Source organism: Triturus cristatus, chromosome 2_2, assembly GCF_964204655.1.
Source record: "Triturus cristatus chromosome 2_2, aTriCri1.1, whole genome shotgun sequence".
NCBI classification, from domain to species: Eukaryota; Metazoa; Chordata; class Amphibia; order Caudata; family Salamandridae; genus Triturus; species Triturus cristatus.
The window spans coordinates 761,720,615-761,743,132 of NC_140582.1; positions in this window are offsets into that span (position 1 = coordinate 761,720,615).

The following is a 22,518-nucleotide window of genomic DNA, read 5'->3' on the forward strand; positions in this document are numbered from 1 at the left end:
TTTCTTCTTTCAAGGACGTTACTGATGTACAGACGAAGGGCGTGGCCATGGGAGCAGCCTTCGCCCCAGATTTAGCCATCATCTATATGGACCATTTTGAGAGATCGTTCGTATTCAATAACAACCCTTTTTACCATCGGGTGAACCTGTGGAAACGGTATATTGACGATATACTGATCATTTGGAATGGACATTCTACTGAGTTGGACACTTTCCATGAATGGCTCAATCATTTCGACAAGGACATTCAATTCACCATACAGTCAGACACCAAAGAGATAGCCTTTCTAGATATCAAAATTTGCTGTGAAGACAACAAACTATACACCACACTATATCGGAAACTGGCTGAAAGGAATTCCCTCCTCTGTTATAACAGCCAACACCCACGTGGGCTGAGAGACAACCTACCGGTGGGGCAGTTTTTAAGGATCCGCAGGAATTGCGCAAGGAGGGCTGATTACTTGGCCGAGTCTGAAGACCTCAGCACACGCCTGTTGATGAGAGGATATCCAAGAAGACTGGTAAAGAGAGCACAGAAAAGGGCCTGGTTCAACCCTCGGGAAACTCTGTTGACACCCAGAGAAAAGAATGACACCCTGTCTCAGAGAATAATCTGTGTCACTACCTTCTCTACACTGGAGTCTAGTGGCAGATGACCTAGACCAACCCAATCCACCAATGCACTCTTTTAAAAAAGCTATGTAGGTAGTAAAGACCATGTGGTCCATTCATTTTTGGAAGACGCTAAGGAACCAACAATTCAATCACTCTGGAACCTACAACCAGTAAAAGGGCATTTTAAATGTGGATATTGTAAGGCATGCAACACTACAATCGTCACCAAGAAGTTTGTCTACAAAGAACACACAATTGCTCTTAATTCCTTCACTATTCCATGAACATCATCTATGGCATAATCTGCCGATGCGGGTTACTCTATGTAGGGCAGACCCAACAGAAGATTAAGTCAAGGATACTACAGCACCGCAGCAGGATTTGGTGCTCTGTTGCGGGGGCACCACTAGTGGAACACTGTGGGTCGATGCAACACAACCCAGACGATCTGCAGTGGGTGGTACTGGAAAAAACGAATCTGGGACCAAGAGGCGGAAACATTTCCGCCATCTTAAATGTTAGGGAACACAAATGGATGGAACGTTTGGACACAATTGCCAATGGGCTGAATGAACTTGATTGTAGCAATGCCCAAATGGCATGCCTTTTCACCTAATGTTTCCCACTAACCTTCTGTGTTCTCTCTCCTTAACACTGTGATCAATGATTCTGCTTATTTCATTGTGTTTCCTGTCATGATTGATTCCTATTTCCCAAACTTTGACCTTATAAAACGAATGTACTTTGTATCATTGGTATTCCTGTGTTCCCTCGATAGCTGTTTTGAGCATAAGTAATTCTGTGGTGCAAGCATTGGGCTTTCACTCATACACCATTGATCTTCCTTTTAAAGTCACTTGTCTTGAGGATAAGTAATTCTGTGGTGCAAGCGTTGGGCTTTCATACATACACCATTGATCTTCCTTTTAAAGTCACCAGTTATTCGTGATAACCATGCTTTCCTTTTTTGATGTTACCTTTTAAAATGGTTGAAGTTTGAAAGAAACTGCATTTTTATTTATATGTTAATTGACATACTGACCAATAGTTCCACAATTCCACATTCCATTAGTACACAAAGGAACCCCCCCCCCCCCCACCTATCTATTCCGACAAAGATGCATTACATTCAACACTGTGTCCGGGCTTTATATTTATTCTTAGTCTTTCTTCTGTTCGTATTGTTTACGTGCAGACCGGCATTTAGCTGCAGCACCATATCGGGGATCACGTGTAGTTTTCCTCCGCTCCTTTATAGACAACTGCTAGCGATGATGGCGCGCTCTTGCTCTTCAGTGCGAAGAAGCTGCGACACCAGGGTGAGTGCTCATAACTTTTTCTCCATTATTTGGAAGATTATTTTTAACACTCGAGCGCTGCAGCGTCTTTCCTGTTTCACGCCGGTTTTTCTCTGCTTCCCCGACCGATGGGGCACTTTAATAACTTTGTGTGATTAAGCCATTTGACACTCCCTTATGAGAACATGTTTCCACTGACTCCACCGCCTTATTTAGTAGGGTTTTACCTTCATCCGCAGCATACATTTATAGGTTCTTAAATTAATTTTAATTTGTTAATATTTCCTCATTATTTACAGGCATAATCATTTTTAAAGCAAATGTCCATTCTTCTTTTTTCATACAGCAATGATTGGTGCTAGCCCCGATGTCACGCTTATGCTCGCAAGGAGGATTAGGCACACGCCATGCGAATTCTATGTTAGTCCACCTGTACCCATGGTGATTTTTCAATTGTGGAATTTTCACTTTGCTTCTATTCCGGTCCAGCACGCCGGATTTCTTTCATTATTCTCATTAGAACCAGGGGCGCTATTAACTTTGAACTGATTGCCAGCACGGCCTTCTTAATCCTTGAGTTACATTGCGCATTTAACACACCATGGCTTTTTGAATAGCTACTGTATTTCCATCAATGCCAGTTAGAATACCTTCTTCTTACTAACACGATCTATCTATGGTGTGAGTTGCTTTTCCAATTGGCGACTCGGTCCTTGATACTGATTTTATGCTCCTTCTTTTCCTTCAATTTTAGATTCATTCCCTCATTTGAAACATTTTTGATTGAGTCATTATGCTTTAAAACGTATGTCTCCTGACCACGTCTTCTCCAGCAGGATTTGTACAGCGTGGGATTGAAATACCCAAGGGATTACATTTGTTTGAATGAGTAAGTTGGCTTTACCATCCCTCTCTTTGTTTTCAGGACCTCAATTGTTTAGAGGCCACTCTGACCGACACCTTATTTTTACAGGTGTCTACCACTCTCTCCATCGCATATTTGGAGGTTATGTACCCCATTTTCTTAGACGACTTCTTGCGCCTTTGAAGCACTGCCTACACAGGCAGATACGGTAACTATATATTAACTAACTCCCCGCCTTTAATTTGTCTTGATCTTAATTCATTCTGTAGATCTGACAACCCAACTTTTGTCTTGTTTCTAGGTGCCCTCTCTCCTCCACTAGCACTCTCGTACTGAGGAAGACCCCATTAGTAAGGTTCTGACCAATACCTACATAATTCTAGGGGTCGAAACGTCGACACATCAATGACGCCAGTAACGCCAACAGCGCATGTTGCACTGTGACTTCTATCTCACATGGCTGTGGATTTTTTCTTGAAGTGTACTGTGATATGAACCATGTATAAAATGTGTGGCATTAAATAATATGCCCAACAATTTGATTGTTCAACAATTGTAAATAATATCCGCCACTTACCCCACAACCTCGGACAACTCACTGCCCTTCCCCTTCCCCCAATTCGGACACACCAATGATGTTCTTTGAATGTTTTTGTATATTGTGATCTTAAAAATTAGCAACAGGTGTTCAGTGTGATTAAACAACACTTGAACATTTCTTCAAAAAAAGTTTTATTATTGTGTGAATATACTGTTCTTTTGATTGATAAATTTGTGCTGGGACCATCTTGTTCCATACTATCAGTCTCAGAAAGCAAAGCAACTTGCTATTGTTTAGAAAGGCCTTGAAAACATGGCTTTTCGCTCATACACCTTAGCCGACTGCGACGGTCCTTGTATAGATTGATGACAGCTAGCGCTAAGACACCACGGAAAACAAGCACTCTACAAAAACCCTTATTTCATTTTCATTTAATTTTCACTATCTTCGGCCTTGGTTTACATGCTACCTTCCATGCCGTACCCTCAGATCTTTGAAAGCTAAGCTACTAAAACCCCCTGTTTTCAGATACGTCTTAAAAGGAGGGACCAAAACCTGGAACCATCTGACTAACCACCTATGTTTCATTCAATCAGAAACTCTTTTTAGGAAAGCTCTGAACACGTGGATTTTTATGGCCCCTGATGCGCTATGCAAAGCACTTATCTAAATTCTCTTTCCTAGTCTCAGCCATCATGTCTGTCAGCGATTCGCTCAGTGGCATGATGCTCCTCGGAGTGAAAGCTGCGCTTTACAAATACCCTATAACATAACATTGGCTATGCACTTACATACATGCTAGATATATTTAGGTACATTTAGTTAGGGTTAGCATCATAGGAGTACGCATTCTTACTGTCATGTACTTATATGCCTGCATATATTAATTGTTTTAGCACTATGGTAGAATTCTACCATCTATTTGCTCTGTTGGTGCTTATAACAGTATACATCTGTTTCTGTCTTATGGTTGTTGCAGCACAGAAATTTCAAACAAGAATGGCGCTGGTTAAAAAGATGCTTATTGAAAACGTCCCCATTGTTTATTCTGTGTATCTGTCTCTGAGACAAAGTGAGCACGAGTGAAAAGTACTGGTCTGTTTCCATGATCCCTAAGGGGACAGGGTTGTCATGTTCAATAGTTGCCAGAAACTATTTGCTTCTTGGCAAGAGGGGTTATTAGTGGCACTGTGAGCTAGCTGGTATACAGGCAGGGGTGTCTGGAATCAGTCTGAACACCAAACCCACAGGTTATGTTGTCTAAATGCTCAGATCCTATTTAGATTTATAGGAACTGAGCTGCCAACATTGGTTTGGTTCTTATTTAAAGGTCAAATCTGTGTAGTTAAGATGTGCTTTTCTGAGAGACCCCTACTTACAACTACCAAGAGACGTTTAGAGTGGGAAGGGAAAAATCTACTGCAGCTAAGTACGCATATCCTATGGATTGGCTGTAGGCTTATTCAAGCTTGAAGGATAATAAGTTCCCTACTGTACATTAAACCTTATCTCTTTCAACAATGTCTGTCTAAGAGAACGCTGCGTCACATGGAAATGCAGCAGGGGATGGGGAAAAGGAAGGTGCTATAAACATTTCAGAAAATGTCAGAAATGCACTTACTTTAAAACGAGTTTAGAGTCTTAGCATTAGGTGGGACTGTAACATTCATGATTGAGGCACACGAATCATTCAGGGTGGAGGTATACTATTCATGGACCAAATTCCAACTTGCAGACGCAAGCACAAAAACATTTAGTTTCTACACTGCAGAAGAAACACCAGAAGAATACTGTTCTTCTGAGGACATTAAAGTTCTGCTCAGCTACCAGGAGCATATAAACTGGTTTAAAGGCGCCCTCCCACACACCACAGAAAAAGTAAGACTCGGTCCGCTCAGCAGAAATGTAGTGACTTTGCCAGCCCTAGCGGCTTGCACGCTGCATCCAAAAATGTACACATTGCCAATAGCAGACTTACGTCGACTTCACAAAGAAATAATACAACTTTACAGAAACTTAGCCCAGTTCGTTATGAGAGCACTCACACTACAACCTACAAGGGTTACACCAGCAGGTCAACTTCAAGGGACTGCAACTAAGATCACCCCACAAACGCTGAATATGGTTATGGGAAGAATGCCCACAAAACGTGAGCAAATAGCATTTTGAATAGCACAGAAAATTACGCAGTTAGAGGCAGGGTTTCCACACACAGGCCAACAAGAAAAACACAGAATACTGACATTTTGCTTCCCAATGGGGATAGCTCCCCCGATAGAAGATTATATCTCTTAGGGTACAGTTTTCGCTGCCATCTACACCAGAACTCATGGTATTCCTTCAATAGCTGTGATACCAGAAGTATTGAGACACATACATAATGACTATGAAGCAGAACCTGCTCTAAACTTGGGGATGAACTTATTAGGCAATTTTTCCCAGGTATCAACAATTATGTTAGCAAACATAAAAGGTGAGGAGGCACCGGTGGCTATACGCCAACACCTAAGGGAATGCACTCCTGCACAACAGGAGCAAGAACTACCTGAAATTATCGAATATACAAACGCCGAATTAGGTAGAGATCATTTGGGAGCTAGAGTTCCAAAGCACAAGTAATGGGTAGTCCTAAAAAGGATTACTCCAAGCAAGCACCTGATTCTTCTAAAAAGAAATAGGATAATATACAACAGAAAAATAGAAAGAATAGATCACAATCTAGGGGTGGGTCTCCTCAACAGGAACCCTCTGAAACGAGGTATAACATTAAAAAACCTGACAGGTATCAGGATACTGATACACGTTCCTCTCGTTCCTTTCAGGGTTCATCAAAAAACTCCAAGAGGGAAGGACATTCAGAACACAGATCAGAAGAATGAACAAAGTCCAGAGATACACATCGTATTTCAGATTATAATATCAAAAAAGAAGATAAACAAAAATCAGAACCTCAATTTAAAAAGAAGAAAGTAGGTGGCCTTAAAGTAAGAAATGCCCAGGCTACAGAGGACTCAACTTCTGAATGGGGACAGTGCAGCAGACGTAACAATGCCTCACCAGTCCAGAACCTGATGGAATTTCTGGTGACAGCGGCAATGAATGAACATATTACAGGGGAGACAACTAATACTAGGGTAAGTGTCCCACTCCCATTATACGAAATAACACTCCAAATGGAACGGGACATACCTAGGAAGGTTAAAGGTCGCATTTGGGAGAACCTGAGTTTGGGTTAAGCCACCCTTTTGGCTGAAAAAGATTGGCCATTTGAATTCATTATGGATTGCCCAAATGAAGAAACAGTCGTTTTACCAGCCTTCTCTGAACTCGTTCCAGAATCATGAAAAAACTCAGACATGCAGGAGTGGGAGGTAGCACTTGCACCTGCATGATACCGCAATCATGTAGGGTGGGATGCTGAGTCTCCTCACCATGGAATCCCAGTAAAAACTACTCCAACTCCACAGCGACAATTCCCAATAAAACAAGATGCAAAAAAGCAAGTCAGGGAGATCCTAGATCAAATTGAAAACCAAGGTGTAATTGAGGATTGCACCTCTTCCATGAATAATCCTTTGTTTCCCGTAATGAAACCCGATAATACATATTGTCTAGTTTTAGACTACAGACATTTGAACACCTGCACAAAGACATTTTCAGTACAGAATGCACACAGTACCGCATTGATGAATAGCATTGTGCTGAAAAAATACAAAACAACACTAGATATCTCAAATTGATTCTTCTACCAAAATATAGCACCTGAGAGCAGATATTTGACATGATGCTCAGCCCCAGGCTCTCAAGGTCAATTTTGTAGACTACCCAAAGGGTATAAGAATAGCCCCAGGTTGTTCTCAGCATGGGTAACAGAGTTGCTTTGATGAAGAGGCATTGCCCTGTGTAGATTAAATTTATCTGACAGATGATGAATTATTGGATCACTTGACCAGGGTGAACAACATAATTTTGAGATTCACCTCCGAGGCCTACAAATTTAACATAAAAAATCAAAAATTACCCACCTCAATGTCCTATTTTTGGCATACGAGCTTTCAAGTGAAGTGAAAAGCCTGGCAGCTAACATTTTACAAAAGTGTGCACTGCTCCAACCTCCAAAGACCCTGAAAAATCTACAATCTATTATAGGATTTGTAAATTTTGGCAGAACATACATTTTAGATTACGCAGAAAAGTAAAACCTTTATACGACTTTTTCGTACCTGATTTCTCAATTCACCATTGGACCACAGGAACACACAGAAATCCTATGTTCCTTACACGCTGACATGATAGCTTACAAACACTTACACACAAGTGTGAACACTGCGAATTTGGTGATCCATGTAATAACGGGTCAATCTGGGTACCCCTACCTGACCTTCAATAAAGGCGAAACAGTACCAATTGCATACAAATCTCATCCATACACACCCACTGAGATGCGTTTTGAATCCACTGAGTACAGACTGCTGTAGTGAAAGAAAGAGCACTGACACAGGGGAAACAAATAATTGTTGTGACTCCAGTCACAAAAGCTAGTGTTCCAAATACAAAAGCACTGCATCCACAGTGGATACAATGGGCTAATTCTCTCACTGGAACAGATGTAGACTACAAATTTAAATCTACATTAAAAACTCAAGCATTTCTGCAGTACGAACACATAATAATGCGTCTGGATCAGTATGAATACATTATTTAAACTGACGTATCTGCTCAGCCTGCGGTAGGAAGTAAACAGCAATACAGTGCAGCATGTGTGATTGTGAAGGGTCAAATGCAGGACGACAAGTTTCGGCCTTACAATATGCAGATGCAGTCTCTAGAGGATTGCACATCTCAGCTGGCAGAACTAAAAGCGCTAGTACTGGCACTAAAGAATGCAGATCGAGAATCCCCCACACTTATTGTGTGTGATTCATTTGATTGTGTCCAGTCATACAATAAATATCTCCATTACTGAGGTCAGAATGGATTCAAAAGGTTGCACATTACAGCACAAATTGCATTGGGAACAAGTGGCAGAGCTGAAAAAAGGCTGCAGCTGACTCACGTGATTCATACGCTGAGTCATCAACGTGTTGGCATGCACGTTGAAGGGAATTCATTGGCTGGTGAAGCCACCAAGGCAACAGTGCGAACTGCTGCCATAGCTGAAATCACTCGTTCTCGCACGAGAGTAGATGGACAGATAATGGTAGCTGTCATCACTTCAAGCACAGCCTTGCTGAAAGGTTTTCCACTCAAGTACTCCTACACGTTAGATGCACAAAATATTCCATATGCTCAAATGCCAGGAGTGGGGGATAGAGTGATACCAAACATGAATCGCAGATTAGGCTTAATACTAGCTACACACGAGGTTCTGGGTTCAGCACACGCAGGGATTACAGCAACAGTTTCACTATTGAAACAACGCTATTGGTGGCCAGGTTTAACGAAACAGACAAAATAATTTGTCCTTAAGTGCGACATCTGTCAGCAAATGAAGGGTTCCACCGTAGCATGTCCACCGCAAACCTCACTACTGATATCAGACAGACCTCTCGCTTGTGTCTATTTGGACCACTGCAGCCCCTTACAATCTGATGGGGCTTACAAGTATATCAGGGTGGCAGTGGATTCATGCTCTAGATTCCTGTGAATTTGGCCTCAGCGCTCGGCTGACGCCTGAACTGCTATATAGGATCTATGAGTCTTTATAGGGACATAGACAATTGGCACATTACATTCTGACTGTGGCCCCACGTTTAGCTCTTGGGCTTACAAGGAAGCAATGGGAAGTTTTGGTGTTGCATTGCGTACTCATCTCTGTATAATCCTGTGGGAAATGCGATAGTGGACAGGAAAATACGGGACTTAAAACAATCCTTAACAGCAAGGGTATTAGGCTCAGGTGGTAGTTGGGTCAATCACATATATGGGGTCTAGAAGGCACATAATAACATGCCAAGAAGTTCTCTAGCAGGCCACACTCCCTAGGAGGTCCTATTTGGGATGAGAATGTGGGTACGCGACCTCGATTGTGGCAGCCCAGTGTCAGATAAAAAAAACATTTGACATCCATAACAGTTTGGCTGTTTTAGAGGAACTCAGTGAATTCCGGGCCCTACAAAGCAACGTCCAAGTAAAACGCACTACCACTGGGGAAGTAAAATCAATAACAGCAAGCCCTGCCTAGGTCCCAAAAGTTGGGGATCTGGTCTGAGTAAAGATTGTGGACAAGAAAGAATATGGGCCATCTTAATGAACGCCTGTACATGTCCTGGCTGTCGAAGGAACAAGAACATTACTTCTTCCGCCTCTTGCCGGAAAAAAAGAAAAGAGATTTGTCTCCATTGATCTGATCAAACCACACTATGTGGCAGATATAATAGAATAGCAGGCCGCTCACTACCATACAGGAGGTTCAGACAGAAAGACGCATAACTTTTGAAGATTCTACTCTATGAAGTAACAGAGTTGCCAATAATGGAATGGAACTTGTGCCTATTGAAATTGAACAACAAAGCACAGATGAAACACAGATTTCAATTCGGCCTAATACCGACATCCTCTGCCAACATGACACAGCAAGCTAGACCCCCTGAGGGTACATTTTGGGTATATAAACACTATGGCCCAGATTCCAATCTCGTTATGAAGTCCATCCCAGAGCTGTCTGGAGCCAGACAATACAACCGACTCGTACTGGGAGCCGGTTCAACCAACCAACACAGTACGATGCCCAAAACCCTTTACTTACCGAACGACCCAGTCACTCCTATTCCATCCTCATTTTCAAAACAAGAAACCTCTATAAACGCAGAATGGAGTAGTCTGTAGGCTTTTTCAAAGCCGTTTCCGAATGTGAAGTACTTACCATGCGCTGAATCCGACCGCCACAACCAACACATCAGAGCATCTGGAAGGGGAGTATTTCAGCTCTGATTTGCCACGCAACACGATTCCTGCGAACAAGCCGGTGCAGCCATGAATCCCATCGTGCATGTCATCCCCATACTCTACCTCTTTGAGCAGTACTACAACCGCAACCGACGCGTTCATCACAGAAGGTAAGTACGACACCTGCTCATCCAGAATAACGTAACTACCCCACGAAAGACAATACAACAGAAAGCAGGGTCACAACTACAGCCAAAAGGTGGGGTTGGAGACAACTAACCCCAGCAATGTAGAGCCATTGGTGGGGTGGCAAACACCTGCAGCAATGTATAGTCAATGTGGGTTGGGCAAAAACCCACAGCAATGTAGAGCCAAAGGGAGGGGCAAATACCCACAGCAATGTAGAGCCAATATGGGGGGTGGCAAATACCCACAGCAATGTAGAGGCGATATGGGGGATGGCAAATACCCATAGCAATTTAGAGCCAATATAGGGGGTGGTAAATACCCACAGCAATGTAGAGCCAATAGGGGGGTGGCAAATACCCACAGCAGTATGTAGTCAATGTGGGTTGGACAAATACCCACAGCAGTGTAGAGTCAATAGGGGGTAGCAAATACCCACAGCAATGTAGAGCCAATATGGGGGGTGGCAAATACCCACAGCAGTGTAGAAGCAAATACCCCCATTTGTTTATATGCAAATCTAGGGTTTGGGAGGAAATACCTCATACGTGTAGATGCATATCTGGGGTTAGGGGGCAAATACCCCCATTCATGTAGATGCAAATCTGGGGTTTGGGGGAAATACCCCATACGTATAGATGCCTATCTGGATTTTGGGGGCAAATACCCCCAATCTTGTAGATGCATATCTGGGGTTTGGGGTGAAATATCCCCATTATTGTAGATGTTAATCTGGGTTTGGGGGTCAAATACATGCTGCAGGAATGTCTACATAAACAAACACAAATGCCTTTTTCAATTAAATGCATTTCCATCATGTTGCAGCAAAAGTAACTGGCAACCTTGAGGAATGGGCAGAGTGGAGATGCAAGTGCTCCAGGGACCATCAACAACCAAACAACTACTCATCATCTACTAAATGGTCTCTTACAAACCTGTGAACTACTGGGAGCTGATGCACAAACAAGACGGACGAGCCACCTACAGCAGCTCAAGGGCTGTATGTGTGTGTGGGGAAGCTGTCTCAGCCTGGGATGACACACACGATGGGGGGCTGAAGCCCTTAGACCCCTATGGGTGTTGAGATCCAATCAGAAAGTGTTTAGCATACCCTTGGATTGGCCATGATGGCAATTGCGCATTGGTCGATGGGCTGGTGCACCAGGGTCACTTGTGGGCCACGGTTTTGGGGGCCTTCGTATACCACGCCAATGAACTTACTCACTTACACAGTCCCCACCAGGCCATTGCAACATGGTGCCAGGATTTGCCTGGCTCACCAGCTGTTCTGTAAATAGAGGCTGGGGGACAGCCTTTGGAGCATAGCCACCTTGATGCACTGCCTTACATGCCTTGACAGAGGTAGTGTCATCTCCACCACACGGGCATCACTTTCAGGTCATAGGAGGTTACGTTGTATGTAGGGGCCTTGCAGGGAGGCAAGTCAAAATGGACATTTTGACCTACACACCAACCCCTTTATCAGCACCAGTGTGCATTTTAGAATAAAACCTTTGACAGGTAAAAGCACAGAGGCCAGGTTCAAGAGATGATCCAAGATTGTGTGCAAATTACTTTCTGAGGGCCTGAGCATCATTGTGATCACAACCCGAACATGGGTCAAAAGCATGTATTGTGTGTTGTATGAGGGAATGTCATCATCAGGTAGGTACAGTTAGCACGCTAAATACTGAGGGAATCACACATTTGATGCTTGACCAGGAATTTCAGTAACCACACATATGCGTGTATCACAAACTGAATGCATGAGTCCACCCCAATACACAGAAATATCTCAGGACAATAGAACTATGATGTACTCACAATAGTATGACAATGTGATGCATCTGTGTAAAGTAAAGTACTGAGGATATAGGCCCAGACAACACACATATCCACAGACACAGACCATCAGTACTGATTTCAGTGTCTCCAACTACAACAACACTGAAGTGGTTGTGACACAATCATCAGGGAAATATCTGTAGTCAAAATCCATATTATTTTTATAAGAAGCATGTGCCAACAACAATGTAGGATCCAGTCCCCATGTGCGAACTGGTGCTGCTGCACACAATTCCCAATCTGCATGTGTCTACGGTCATCTTTGGAGAATGTCATTCGCAGCTAATATGCATCTAGCCCCTCAAGCAGTAGTGTGTGCTGGAAATTAATATTCCCATTTTGAATGTGCAGATTGTGTCCTGCATAGTAGTAGGAGTATGCATGAGTGTCATAACGTAGGATCCACAAACAGTGTTCTTGTGTCTAGTGCACAGCTCATTGTGTAAGATAAGCTGCCAGCACAGTGAGGATTCTGGGGTGGTGGCTCAAAAACTCAATTAACACAGTAATCCTGAAGCCAGGGGATATGGGAACATCTTGTGAGGATGAAAGACATGTGCAGAATTACGTCTACCTTGTCCACATTTTGGCACTGAAACAATGTCCAAAAATCTATGGAAACATCACAGAGACTTTCAACAAACACATATAGCCATCATGCCGTAAGGCAGTATTTAATGGGCACAATGGGAGCCCTCATGGACACATACAAGGGTGACACTTGCAAAACTGGATCAGAGGTAACAGAAGCTTTGAGAATACACACTCATGGAACTGAGTGTACTGTTCCAGTGGCAAATGTGTGTTTGTTCACAGTGCAATGTGTTGTCCTCGGCACAAAGAGAGACATCTTCACAATGACTCCACCTTCCTTGGTGTCACCATACCTTGGACATTCAAAGTCAGAATTCCAGCAATAACCATGCATGTGTAGTGGACTGGCAAGTGAGGGCATGTGTTTCTCGGATAGTCTTACCCCAGGTGGCACAACTATACACATCCATTACTTGAACATTGATGAGGCTGCACCACTCATAGGAATGGACTGCCATCCAATGTTTCAGAATCATGACATTGCAAATGTAGCAATCACCATATCCATCCCAGGGCACTTTCCAAGACCAAGAATGACCAATTGATGAGTACAACTACCTACAAAGGGTGAAATGCCACATATGCCAACACACAACTCAGACAAGGCAAGGCTAGGTGGAGCCAATTGTGTGGACATGTTGGTGGCAATCTGGCGGAGGCAGGTGACAATGTCCCTGTGCACCACAGTCTGGTCATCAGTTTTGTCCATGAACCTGTCGATTTTGTCATTTTGGGCTGCCTGCTGCTGTTGGATGGTTCTGAGGATGTATGGAGGACTCTGGAGAGGTTTTGGGTCTCCTCATCAGTAGCATCATCTGCATGATGGTACCAGTCCCCACGACCCCTCCCACCACCCCATCCACTCGAGCAGGACCAGTTGGTGCTGGCTCAGTCGACACGTAGCCTCCTTCATCATTGGCATTCATGTTGCTGTTGGGCAACTCAAGAGTGCCCCATGTTGCTGTGCTGGGATACTGTGTCTGTGTGGGTAGGGGTCAGCTGGGTGTTGGCAGCTGAGGCGGGAGTGGTTGCAGAGGATCCGGATGTTGCCACTGTAGGTGATGTGGGGTGACCCAAACCAGAAGGGCCAGCTCTGTCCTCATCGTCCAAAGAATGATGAGAGTCATCAATGCTGGAGGGCTCCTGGTCAACCAGCGTCTGGACCTGGCTGTCCTGGATGGTTCCAGTGGTGTCCCCAGCTAGCCCTGTGGATACAAGCATAACACAATGACTGTTATGACGGTCCACTGCCCCTCAAATCATACACATTACATAGGCTACTGAACCTAATGCTGAGTTACTCTAGGTAGATTGGACTTTGTGATGCAGGCCAATTTGTGGAGATGAATATGTATTTGGGACAAAGGGGGTTTGATGGACATGTACAGGTATGTGCATGAATGGGCCTGTTGTGTTTAGTTTACATTACATCTTCAAAGACATTGACTGGTTCCTGACACAGGTGTGTTTAGGTTGTCCACATCTTTACTTTCACAGTGCGATACATACACTTTCTCTCCCAATGTGGGTATTTTTTGTGCCTGTCTATTGGTCTTAGGTTATGTCTTTAGCAGGCACATTGGTGTGGCTGCCTACACAATCACATTCTGTTAACTTATCTAGAAAGTTGTGGGAATTGAGTAGTTGAGGTGCTTCTTGTTATCATCTCATTGTATACATGTGAATAGCTGTGAGTAGCAAAACTGTGTGACTGGTTAACTTTGTGGCTACACAGATCATGTTCTTTGTACATTGACTCTATGGTCAACTGATTGAAAAAACTCAGCTTCCTGCAATGTTGTGACAATGAACTATGAAAATATGATTTCTTAGTACTTTTTTCCATTTGTGAAACTTACACCCCTCCTCCCACCCAGCACCACCAGGCCACCAAGAAGAGTGTTGTCCAGAAAATGTTTATAAGTATACTTGAAAGATATCTGTCACTGTTGGCTGGTGTTTGTAGCACATAGGCAAATGTGGCAGTAGTGATGGTTTCAAAAAGCAATCCCCAATGTCTGCATCTTGCTAGTACACACTGTGAGATAGACGTAGCCCACAATGAAGTGGTTGTGCTGTGTGTGTAGGGGTGTTTGCTGTTCTTCCAAGTCCCATCAGGCCCAGTCCTACATATACCTTCCTGCCCAGTGCTAACAGGCTAACAGTACATAAGCTCACCTCACAATGTGTCAGAATGTACCTGCCAGCTGTCTGGCACTGGGAACTGGTATCTGACTTGGGGACAACTCTACTCATGGCCTTGTGCACAATACAGCAGGCCCCAGTCTCTGCCATTTTATAGTTGGATGTCCACTCACTGTCAGGTAATCATGGTTCTTAGTGGTCTTGTATGGCGGTTTGTGCGGATGAGTGTTTACAATGGCCAGACATCCCATCAGCCCTGTATTTTTTTTTTTTTTTGATAAACAAGTTTTATTGTTTTAAATGATACAACAGAAAAAAAAAACACATAGAGCCTGTCGAACCACCAGCGTACAACCACACGACCCAAACCTACTCCTTCTCCTCCCCCACCCACCGAGCACTCCCCCCGCCTCCCCCCCGAACAGTACGATCATAATACATTGCCCAGCCATTTCCCCCAGACCCTACGATATTTCTTAAGACAGCCCCGCGCCTGGTAGAGAGCCCGTTCTTGTGCCGCGCACCAGTCCACTCCAGCACTCCATTTGGCCAAGCTAGGCGGCTGTGGGCTCTTCCAGGCTGCTGCAATGTCTCGCTTCGCCACCATGAGTGCCGTCATAAGAAATAATTTCTCTGCGCGCGTGCCGTCTAGGCCATCCGTGATACCCAGTAGGCTGTGACGGGGGTTATGTGGCACCACCCACCCCAAAACGTCCGTGAGGTCAGCCTCTATGCCACTCCAGTAGCCCCCCAAGTCTGGGCAAGACCACACCATATGGATAAAGTCCGCCGGGGCAAAGCCGCAACGGGGGCAAGCTGCGTCAACTGAGAGGCCCGCTCGGTGCAGACGAGCCGGTGTGAGATATGCAGTGTGGAGGTAATAGATTTGAATGAGCCTCAATTTAGCCGAGGCCGTCACCAGCCTGGGGGCCATGAGGGCATCTCGCCAGTCGACCTCGTCCAGGGGACCCACCCACTCCTCCCAGGTTTCCCTCAGGCCCTCCCGGGACGTGGGGGTATTGTTGACAAGGGAACGGTGTATCCTAGAGATACCCCCCCTCCCCAGGTTGCCCAGCAGGACCTGTGCCTCCGGGGGGCTATGGTCCGGCAATCTAACGTCCAGTGGGGTGTAGGTGCGTATAGCGTGTCGCAGTTGCAGGTATCTGTAAAATTGAGACGAGTGGAGGGAGAAGCGTGCCTGTAGCTCCGAAAATGAGCACATGCGCCCTCCCCGCCAGACATCCCACAGCTGGGAGATGCCGAGTAAATCCCAAGGTTTAAAACCCTCCAGCTCCGCGACCTCCCGCATCCACGCCCCATGCCAGAGCGGGGTGGCGCGGGTCAGCCTCCCGGTCCACCGGGTATGGCGGAGCGCCGCTCGCCAAGCCAGGAAGACCGCCTTAGTGATGTCGGGGCAGGAGGTGGGGATAGGGGCGCCGTACAGGCGGTCTTGTAGACGGGAAAAACCCAGGGCATCCAACTCCACTCTGTAGGCCGGGTCGGACCATCCCCCTCCGAACCAGTCATGGACGACCAGGAGGCGGGTGGCCAGGTAGTAGAGGTAAAGATTGGTCATGCCTAGCCCTCCATCAAAGGTAGGCATCCGACAGACCGACAGGGCTAGCCGCGGTCTCCCGCCACCCCAAAGAAATCTGGTCGCCAACCTATCGAGCTCGCGAAACCAAGGCCGCGGGAAGGAAACGGGGACATTCTGCAATACATAAAGGAACCGGGGGAGAATCATCATTTTGTATAACGCCACCCGCCCCAGCGGATTGAGCGGGAGCGATTGCCATCGCGCCAGATCTATCTTGGCTTTCTTGACCAGGGGGGTCACATTGAGAGCCCAGCTCAGTTCCGGGAGAAGAGAAACCCAGATGCCCAGGTACCTGAAGGACAACCGGCGGAGGGGAATAGAGTCCTGCCAGTCAAAACACTCCCGGGAGGGGTGCAAAGGTACAAGGACCGATTTACGCGGGTTTAAGTAGAGACCAGACGCAAGGCCAAAGCGGCCCAAGATTTGGAGCGCGCGCGGTCCCGAGCTCGCCGGATCACTGAGATACAGCAGGACATCATCCGCGTAGAGGGCTATTCTGTCCGGCTCCAGACCCGGCCATTCCCAGCCCCGGAGGAGAGGGTCCGCTCGGATCAAGGCGGCAAGGGGCTCCATTGCAAGTGCAAAGAGGAGGGGCGAAAGCGGACACCCCTGCCGTGTTCCTCTGCCGATCCGAAACGGTCTCGACAGTGCCCCGTTAACAAGCACTCTGGCGCGGGGGTGCGCGTAAAGGACCCGTATCATTCCCACAAACTTGGGGCCAAAACCCATGTGAGCCAGGACATCGAACAAGTAGGGCCACCCAACCGAGTCGAAAGCTTTCTCAAAATCGGCGAGCAGAAGGGTAAGATAGGGAGATATACGCTGACGATGGGCCAGGGCGACGTGAAGGCGACGGAGGCAATGACGAGTGCTCCGGTCTGGCATAAAGCCGCATTGGTCCGGATGCACCAAGGACGACAAGAGGGGCTGGAGCCTCTGGGCCAGGACCGCTGCGTAAAGCTTGATGTCAGTGTTGATAAGGGAGATCGGCCGATAGGCCGACCGATCACACGGAGGCGGCGTAGACTTAGGCAGGACCACAATAGTGGCTATGTCGGCTTCCGGAGGGAAGGAACCCCTGGCGACCGCCTCTGCGTAGAGAGCATCCAGCCGCGGGATCAGGTGCTCTCTGTAGGTGGCATAAAACTCCTGGGGGAAGCCGTCCGGTCCTGGGGTCTTCCCGGCGGACGTACGCCCTATCGCTTCCCCAATCTCCTCGGGAGAAATGGGCACCTCCAGACCCTCCCACTCGTCCGACCGAAGGCGGGGGAGCTGCAGGTCACTAGCGGCAAGCAAGGAGGCCAGGGAGAGATCCGACGCCCGAGCCCGATAAAGCTGCGAGTAATACTGCGCAAAAGCGTCCGCTATTGCCACAGAAGAGGATTGAAGCACTCCGGCCGAGTCAGCCACCGCCGGGATGATGCGCGATGTCCTGGGGTAAGTAGCCAGCCGATGCAGCAGCGCCCCATTCTTATCGCCCCACCCGTATACCCTCGCCACCGAGGACTGCCAGAGGAGTTTAGCTGCATCAAGCGACCGTTGCCGAATCTCTTCACGCAGAAGTCGCAGTTGCCGGGTCCCAGCCGGGTCGGCGGACTCAGAGAGAGAGCGCTCCAGTCGCAGCGCCCGGGCCTCACAGGCGGTGAGGCACTGGAGTTGCTTCTGATGGTGCCGTACCACATGGGCTTTGGCTGCCCCCCGAATGGTAGCTTTGCAGGCCTCCCAAAGGGTGCCCGCAGAGGAGACCGAACCATCGTTGTCGCTGAAGTAGTGCGCCAACGCGGACCCCACCTCCTTGCGGAGCGTCTTGTCTTGGAGGAACCAAGCGTTGAAGCGCCACATCTGACGAGCCACTCGGGGCGGGGGTCCCAGGCCGAGGAAGACCGGAGAGTGATCAGATATTCCCCTAGGGAGGATGCGGACGTCCTGAATACTCACACAATCAGTGGGGGGGACAAAGATCGCATCAATGCGTGCATGGGTGTGGTGGGCGGCCGAGGTATGAGTGTACTGCCGTGCGCGCGGGTGCCAGGTCCGCCAAGCATCGCATAGACCCTGAGCCTCCGCCCAGCCCGTCAGCCGCCTCGCCCACGCGGCCCGGGGCGCCGAAACCAGACCCGAGGAGTCGAGTTGTGGGACCATGACGGCGTTGAAGTCTCCCCCAAGAACAACAGTACCCGGCGGCAGAGTCGCCAACAGAGATGAGGCCTGCGATAAGGCTTGGGACAGCCCGGAAGGCGGCGCGTAGAGGGAGATGAGGCTGAGCGGCCGGCCCTCAAGCACGCCGCAGACGGCTATCCCCATGCCAAGGGGGTCATGGATGACCCGAGCAAACACAAAAGGGAGGGAGCGGCGCAGCAGGATTGCGACCCCCCGCGATCCGCGTGCGAACCCCGAGTGCCACACCCGATCAAACCCATAGCGCGCCAGAAAGGGACAGTTCTCGCCAAGCAGGTGGGTTTCCTGAATCAGGAGCACGTCTGCCTCCGCGCGCTGAGCATATTTAAGGACGGCGGTGTGCTTGAGCCGGTCCAGTAGGCCATTCACGTTCCAGGACAAAATACGCAGCTGGGCCTTGGGAGCTATGTCATCCATGGTAACGACAGGAGGAGAGCGCGCCGGGAGTGAAGCTGCCAGGGGACGTCGGAGTTACGGCCCCCGCTCTATGGGAAGCCAGCGGACAGCGCAGGGAAGCGAGCGGCGTTGGAGCGCCCAGGGGCGGCTGCATGGGGCAGTGTGGTGGCATGCGAAGCGCGGCGCTGTACAAGAGGCTCAGTGCGAGCGGCGGTGGAGCGCGCAGGGGCGGCTGCGTGGGGCACAGTGGTGACATGCGATGCGCGGTGTTGCAGAAGAGGCTCAATGGAAAGCAAACCCAAACCCAACAAAACAATCCCCCATGGAGGAACAACCAACAAAACCCCAACACCAACCCCCCACCCCCCACCCTACACTTCAAGAACGGAAGCATCTGTCGCCCTAACTGAACCAGTAGTCACAGAACCCCAAACGTGGACGTTCGGGTATAGAGAGCGTGGTGGACCCCTCCTGAGGCACGGATTCCACTGAAGCGTCCTAGGTAGTTACGGGAGAAAGTGAGAGACTGCTGAGGCCCCCCACCCCCGCCTTCGGGCAAGGTCGTCGCCTCCCCGGGCAGACACGGGATACAAATATGGAGTCATATAGCAGGGCTGTGGGATAAGTCCGATAAATCAATCTGCGCGTTGTGGGGGATAAGAGGCTCGCTCGGCCGAGGTGACAGATGGCGCCGGGACCCCCCAGCTGCCTGAGAGGATGTTCCAGGTGAGACGGAGGAGTCCCTCACTGCTCTTCCAGAGAGGTTCGCAGACCGGGTCCGGGCCAACGCCGCGCCCCGTCTCTGCCGGGAGTGTGTGCGCTTCCTACGCCGCTGTCGTTGGGGCGCAGCTGCACCGTGGGCCCGGGGCACAGTGGTGGGCGACACCCCTCCGGGTTGAAGCAGAGGTCTCTCCTCGGTGAGCCAAGTCCAAGCCGCTCTGGGAGTATCAAAGAACAGAGTCTTGCCCTGGAAAACCACGCGCAGGCGAGCCGGGAATTGAAGCTTATATTGGAGGCCCAGGGAGCGCATTTTCTGCTTTACCTCTGTGTAAGAGCGGCGTTGTTCCTGGACCTCCCGGGTGTAGTCCGGGAAGACCATGATAGTATGGTTGTTGAAGGTCAAAGGGCCGCTCACCCGCGCCTCCCGCAGGATAGCGTCTCTGTCCCTAAAATTGAGGATTTTAAGAATAAAGGGGCGCGGGGTGGCTCCCACAGGAGGCTTGGCCGCGAGTGACCGGTGCGCCCTCTCCACCACGAACCAAGTTGACAGATTGGCCGCCGGCATCCAAGACCGAAACCAGGCTTCCAGGAAATCGTCGGCTCGGCCCGATTCGACCCCCTCCGGAAAGCCCACCAGGCGGAGGTTGTTGCGACGGGCACGATTTTCGGCATCCTCCGCCTGCCGGTGCAGCTCCTTGGAGTGGGTGGTGAGCTCCCGGACCTGGTCCTGCAGCTGGCGAATGTCGTCCTCCGCCGTGGAGATCCGGGATTCCGTTTCGGTGATGCGGGCCGTGGCATTGCGGAGGTCCTGCCGCAAGAGCGCAACGTCCACCTTCACCTCTCCAACCATCCCCTCCAAGGATGTGCGAGAGGCGTCAATGGCCTGCAGGATGGTGGCCAAGTCCTTGTTCGGGGCCGGCACCTCCCCTCCGCCCGCGCCCGATGGTTCCGAGCTCGCGAACCGGTCGATCTTCGTCTGGTGGGATGCCGCCGGCGGTCTGGGGCCCCTCTCTTTGCCCATGGTGGGCTCCCCGGGGCACGCGCCGGGCGCGCAGGCCTGTGTAGTGGACCAGCAGGCTGCTCCCCCCCGCCAAGTGAAACAGTTCCTCACTCCGGGCCAAGAACAGAGATTTCGCGGAGAAGGAAAGGGGAACAAAGCCTCCCGGCCCCAGCAAGGGATTGCCCCAAGTCCGTTAGGCACGCACCCCCTCCAGCCAGGTCAGGGCCGAGCCGCCCTCATCGCACCTCAGGTCCCGCCTTGACGCCCTTGCCCACAAAGTTCGTCCCGCAGCGCGCCGCCCACGGGCCTCCGAAGCGCCGTCCCCTGCTCCAGGTCACTCGTACGGCCCACACAGCACGGAGGGCCGCGACCATCAGTCCAGGTGCGGCACCGGGCAAGGGACACGAGGCCCGCCGACGACTATGGCGCCCAGGCAGTGGCACAACGCAGAAGGTCAGGCACAGCTATTCCACACACCGGCGCTGCAGGCGCCAGGGAAACTCCACCACTCTGCACGCGGGGACGATGGTAGGGGTCCGAGTCCCCCCGCGGGCAGCCCAGGCAAGTAGATGGGGGGGCCAGGAGGAGCCAGCTTCCTCAGACGGCAGCAGCCCAGTTGTAGCATCCAGGGGGGGAAGCGTGCATCAGCTCCAGCAAGATCAGACACTCCCAGCACAGCCCAGTCCCGCTCGGGCCGATCCGCCCGCCGGACAGGGCCCCGCCGTCACCCCTCGTGGGCCTCCATCCCGCAACAGCTCCGGGGGTGCGCACCATTCGCAGCCCCACCCCCCCAGCTTACTTGAGGTCGCTTGCCCGCTCCCGTCACTCTCCTCCGCCTCCCGGTCAGCCTCAGGCCGTGTCGCGGCCTACCTCCCTCGTGGCACGCCGCGGGCTCCCTTAAAGTGCACTGCCGGCCGAGGAACCGGCCGAGTGCGTTCCATTCACCGGTGCTTCTCTCGGGCCGCGTATCTCGGCTCCGGCGGCCCGTAGGCGGCCGAAATCTTCACCGGAGGTGGGGCAGCAAGTCTGCAGTGGTCGGCGGGCATTAGATCGGCCCTAGGACGGCTCCGCAGGAGACAGGACGGATGCGAGGGGCAAGCATCCCAGAGCTTCACCTCGGTGCTGCCATATTGGTTGGCACCACCTAGCGCTCCATCAGCCCTGTATTATGCATACTCTTTCCTGCATGCAAATGCAGCACCCCCGAAACTATGCTTTCATGAGTGAGTGAGATGCTTTCATGAGTTCCACAGTGAGTGGATATGTACTGACAACGCTGGCTGACTCTGGTGCCTGGTGTTTTGAACACAAGTCACTGTTAGTAGTTGTGGAAAAGACAGAAACCAGTGCCCAGTGTCATGCATCCTGCTAGTAAATTGAAAATCACTGTGTGTACGCTTAGTTCCTGTTGGTCTGTTTTTGATGGTAGGGAAGGTGTATGTTGTCCAGTGCCTGATGTGAGTTGTAGACTTTTGAAATACTCCTCCACCCACCAGCCCAGGTAATTCCTCTGAGATTTTGGCTAACTGGCAGTGAGGGTAAGTTTGCTGGCAAGGATTCTGACACTGGTGAATGTTGTTAAACCTGAATCCAAATCCCAACAAGGCCTTTTGCCCAGAAACACCATGCACCAGTGTCAGTCATCTT